Below are 5,852 nucleotides of genomic sequence, written 5' to 3'. Positions count from 1 at the left end.
AAATGTCAGGGAGTCGATTGTGTATCTTGGGTGAGTTTGCTCACGAAGTGAAAATAACAAGTGAATAGATTTACTAGATTTCGACAAATGAAATCGTAGACACTCTAGTGAATTTCCTCACCTTTTGTAATTTTCACCTCGTGAGCAACTCACCCAAGAAACACAATCAACTCCCTGAAGAAATGATTAAATTGGATTGGACATTCACAATTTAAATTCATATAATTTTTGAAACCAAACCTCCACAATATCAGCAGAATTTGATGACAGAAGACATTTTTGCTTAAGATCCATTAATAATATTTTAAGAGATTCTATTTTTTTTCTGACGATTTTGTTTATTTCGCAATCGTTTTATCGCAATATCTTTTTTTACATAGGCTTGCTTTATAGCTTCACGGATTTTACTATTGTACGTGGTGTCATGTCCTTAATGGCATTGTCATTTATATCGCCAGTTTTTTTGTTGGAGTTTTGCATATCTCTATATGTTTTGGAGTATTAAATTGAAGCTCCACTTCCATATTTTCGGTTTCTATATTTTCGGTTTCCATATCTTCGGTTTCCAAACTATAAATGCAAAATTAATAAGTATAAGCAAAATTAATAAGTATAATGACAACTAAAAATCATGCAATGAAAATTATGTTATTACCGATTCATAAATGTCTTCTTTGGAGTCATTGAATTTATGTTTCCGACTTTCTTGACAAGAATTGTTGAATCGATGTTGTCTTTTTCAGAAAGTTTAACTCTTTTGTTATCCATATTATTCACATTAATTTTCAGTGGATGGACTTCCTTCGGTAAATTATCGTGTACTGTTGATTTTTCCAAACTGTAAATATAGACATGATAAATATAATAATTGATTAATTATGGTCTATAAAAATAAAACTGTATTAATATAACTACCTATCATTTTGCATGCGTGGAAATTTAGATTGTATTGAATTTGGTTTCAAACGAACGTGGCTGAATCCAAACTGTTCGAAGCAATCATTGGAAAAATGCAATTGGCATATTTTACTTGTTTTTGGCATCCTTCGTGCACTTTCCTGTTTATTTAAAGTGAATAATGCTTCGATCCACTTTTCTCGTAGCTCTGGATTCGTTGGAAATCTATACATTTACAAATAAATAAAAAAATGATTTTGATTTTTTGAATGCTATAAGATAATGTTTTTTAAAACTATTTTTTTAAATTTTCTAATATAACATTATTAATTTAATAAAGCTATAGTTATATAATGAAAAATAGATGTATTTTAGGTTAAAACAGAGCCTATAATTGCTTACCCATAAAATGTTTCGTTGATATAATTTTCATCATATTTTCGTTTATATCTCGTCGATTTACAACATTCTACGAAACAATATATAACCATCGAAATTTATATCGAAATAAATTACTTATATAAAATAAAAATACGTAAATAATACGTAAATAACATGCAAACTTGTAGGAAAGCTTTCACTTCACAAGGATTAGTTCCTCTGTTCACCACTTGGTCATTGATGTCGCGACAGGTCTTGGATTTCGATATAAGCTAGCACTAGCAGTCCATATTTATATAGTCAAAGGTTCTAGCTCTCGGCAGGGGAGTGAAACTTGTATCGTGGTTTCCGGTAACACTAAAAAAGTGGGGACACTCCAAAGTAGGGGTTAAAATGACCAATCAGAAAATGCCGTGGCGTCACGTGGCATCAGCGTCATACTTAGGTTACGTTCCGACGTCCTCGCAAAGGTGTTGCTTGATGAATGGTAAGAAAACATATATAAATATTTCCCTCTGTAAAGAGAGAAAAGAAGAAAAATATTCTCTTATCACTTATTTTATAGAAAAACGAGGGTCCATTCACCATGTTTCGAAACGTCCTCGCAGAGGTGTTGCTTGATGAATGGTAAGAAAACATATACATAAATATTTTCCTCTGTAAAGAAAAGAAGAAAAATATTCTCTTATCATTTATTTTATAGAAAAACCACGGTCCATTCACCATGAGAGGAAGTGTGTGTTCACACTATTTCAGGAATTACTACACGTCATCCAATGTAGCTACATGAAAGGTTCTGACTACACGATGTAGTCAAACAACGACTGTGATAATTAACAACATATAGTATGTAAGCTATAGGATAATTCTTATTTTATGCTAGTTGTAGGATAATTCTTGTGATAATTCCTGTGATAATTCTTGTGATGCATATATTGTGATAAGTACGAAGCATGGCATCTCTATTCATAGGTACGTGTAAATATCGGTGCAAATATCCAGAGTGTACAAATGCGTATTATACTGACATAGTAGATAATTCTTATCAAAATAAGCATTTTTATAGATTTCCTAAAAAAATTGAATTTAGAAATGAATGGAGGAGAATTTGCAATATTAGTCAAGATGTGAAATGTGATTACTTTCGCATCTGCGAAGGGCACTTTGAGCCTAAAAGTTTTACGAATATGTCAAAGAATAAACTGAATTGGAATGCAATTCCTCTTGAAAGTGCAATAAGTTGTATGCCCTCAAATACACAGTCTGAAATATCTTTTGTGAACATGAAAATATTCGATGCAGGACTCCTTTAATGAATGTAAATGAAAATGCTGAATGCGAGGCTTCTCTGATGAGTGCTGATAATATAAATTACAACGAAGCCACTCTTTCAACAGTCTATGATACTTCTTGTACTCTTCAAACGTCATCTAATAGTAGTTATCCAGCACTTAACTCTAACTTTGCTTCTTCTTTAATTACACAAAGTACAGACTTAATTGAAAATCATGAAAACGATATAGAAATGCTTGTTTCAGATAAAGATGTACAATTTCTAGTCGATGATGAATGCATAATAAAACTGCAAAGGGATATTTGAGAAGCACCAATTTATCACAAAAGCAATTGTCACAAAAATAATTTACAAAATACATCGTTATACAATTAGCAAATTGTCTAAATTACGAAAGCTTTTAAAAAATGAAAGACAACATGTCGCAACTTTAAAAGACTTGTACGACAGGAAAAAATTTCAATTCATTGATGATTCTTTAAACACAGTGACAAAACACTTCATACAATCTCAAATTAGAAATGCTAATAGAAAGCCTAATGGAAGACGATGGACAATTGAGGATAAAACTTTTGCACTCTCAATTTATAAACGCAGTCCTCGACTATATAAATATTTAATTACTTATTTTCAATTGCCTTCTACCAGATTGTTAAAACAGATGCTCTCAAAAATCTCTTTTGAGACTGGTTTAAATGAAATCATTCTAAAAAATTTAAGAGCAAGGATACAGAAAATGCACCCATTTGATTGTTGCTGTGCATTGATGTTTGATGAGATGTCGTTAAGTAGTGGGTTTCATTACGAAGTCAGTAAACAACAAATTTCTGGATTTGAAGATTTAGGACACTTAGGTCGTACAAATAAATCAGCAAACCACGCACTAGTTCTAATGCTGAGGGGCATTCATAAATCTTGGAAACAGGTCATAGCCTATTACTTTACAAGAAATACAATTTCCACTATGGCCTTGAAAGATATAATTATTACAGTAATTTCGCGTTTACAAAAAGAAGGATTTAATGTAATGGCAACGATTTGTGACCAAGGTTCTACGAATCGAGCAGCACTCGCTCAATTATATTATAAGTGAGAACATCGAGAGTCCCAATAACGTTCAGAATTACTTTGTAGTAAATAATAACAAATATTCGTTAATTTTGATGTTCCTCATCTTTTAAAAAACACTAGAAATGCCATGCTTCGTTGTCGAATCAAGTTTTCTGAGCACAAAGAGGCTGATTTTGACTACATAAGAACTGCTTTTAATTTAGATCAAAAAAGAATATTCAAGACATTACCAAAACTTAAAAGTGAATACTTTAAATTTCAAGATTCATATGTAAAAATGAAAGTCAAGATAGCTGCTAGACAACTTAGCAGTTCTGTCGCTGCAGCGATCGAAAGTTTTGTTACGGCACAAACTATGCCAGCTGCTTCTTTATACACCGAATTCGTACAAAAAATTGATAATTTTTTCGATTCGTTGAATAGTTCATGTTTAAAGCGTCGTAGTGGTAAAAAATACGCGTGCGCTTTGTCTGAAAATTCTCCACATTCCTCTTTATGGAATTCGATACTCGAAGAACTATCTCAATGGCGTTTGATTGATAAGCGTAATGGTAAAGACGTAACAAGTCAATATTCATTTATTAATGGATGGATTATCACAATTCAATCCATAAAAGAAATTGATTTAACGATCGCAAAGAAAGAAAGTTAAACCCCAAATCCTTACATGATTTGGGGTTTAACTTTCTTTCTTTGCGATCGTTAAATCAAGATCCTGTAGAAAATCTTTTTTGTCTCGTCAGGCAACATGGTATAACAAATACAAATCCGACCTGCCATCAATTTATTGCAGCTCTAAAAACATCTGTATTAAATAATTTCGTTTTACCGATAAATAATGGTAATTGCGAAAATGATGACTGCCAGCCATTAGACAATTTATGTGCGTTGTTGACAACAGGTCATAGTGATAATAATAATAATGATGATTGCTCTTCAGAAGAGAATGATATTCCATTAGCCCTAAAGGACATAAAAATAACAAATAATGAAGATGAATTGCTTACAGAAAATTGCCAGGCATTGGCATATGTGGCAGGGTATATATTAAAAAAAAATAGCCATTCCACAGAATTGTGAAACCTGTCAACGCAGCTTATTTTCAGAAAGTACAGAAAAACATATATTTCTTTCTTTCAAAGAGCACGATGATATTAATCGATTAATATACCCAAGTGAAAATGTTATGCAATTTATAAAAAAATATACATGAATGTATGTATAAATTTTTGGACGAAAATAGGCATATTTCTCGGTTAGCTGATCGTTTTAAAGCGTATTTTGAAAATTCCGATATGTTTATTCAGTTGTGTCCATTGCACGATTGCGAGCGTATGATTTTAAACAAATGTGTGCCATTTTTAATTTACAAATATATTAAAGATAATAATCCAGGAAGAGTAGTTTCACAAGGACATTTAAATAAAATTAAAAAATGATCAGCTATGAAACCAAAAACGTGAGTCAGGCATTAATATTAAAAAATGTAATATTCTCTTTTATGTTATAACAGCTCTTAGTACTTTTATTTTACTTTTATTTTATTTTTTAAATATGCTATTACAGAGCTGTATGGTATTTTATATAAGTTGTATTTTATATTTTATATAAGTTGTATTTTATATTTTATATAAGTTGTATTTTATATAAGTTGTATTTTATATATTATATTGTTATTCTCGTGTGAATATTTTTGATATATTATACAAACATTTCCTAATATATATTATTTATATGACATATATTTTATTTCATAATAAATATGTCTGTTTTATCAATAGTGTTCATTTTTGTCTTCATTAATTTCACATATATACATAGATATACATCTATTTCAGATCTATCTATATCTATTTCTAATTTCAATATTTAAATTTTAAAGAATTATATCCCCTAACCCTACATTGCACTTTAGTTCGCACTCCACCACGAGATGGCAGCTCATCTTTTTGTTGCCTATCTTATATACAGAGCTTTCATTTCTAATAGTATATGTTCTGTGGCTCTCTACGTCCCAGAGGTATAGCCGGTGTAAGCAGGTTGCCTCACAAAAATAGAGAGCGCCCGTTTTCTTACTAGCCTAGGCATAGAGAGAGAAGGAAGGTCACCCAGACGTGACCACAGATTAATAGACAGATATCCAAAGGCCTGGAAAAGGCGAGACCGGCATTTCCGTGTGACACACTTTGTCCCTTACCGACACACTTTG

The 5,852-nt window shown here is 31.4% G+C and overlaps 1 pseudogene; it reads right to left on the bottom strand.

Moving 5' to 3' along the window:
* Nucleotides 1-204: 204 nt before the first annotated feature.
* On the bottom strand, nt 205-1,388 carry LOC145934261 (uncharacterized; annotated as a pseudogene).
* Between the last annotated feature and the right edge of the window lie 4,464 nt (nt 1,389-5,852).

Source organism: Prenolepis imparis, unplaced genomic scaffold (genome assembly GCF_030444845.1).
Source record: "Prenolepis imparis isolate NDT839.2.m4 unplaced genomic scaffold, iyPreImpa1.0 SCAF_3, whole genome shotgun sequence".
Lineage (NCBI taxonomy): Eukaryota > Metazoa > Arthropoda > Insecta > Hymenoptera > Formicidae > Prenolepis > Prenolepis imparis.
The sequence above is the reverse complement of the archived record's forward strand: the minus strand, read 5'-3'. Positions and strand labels throughout refer to the sequence as shown.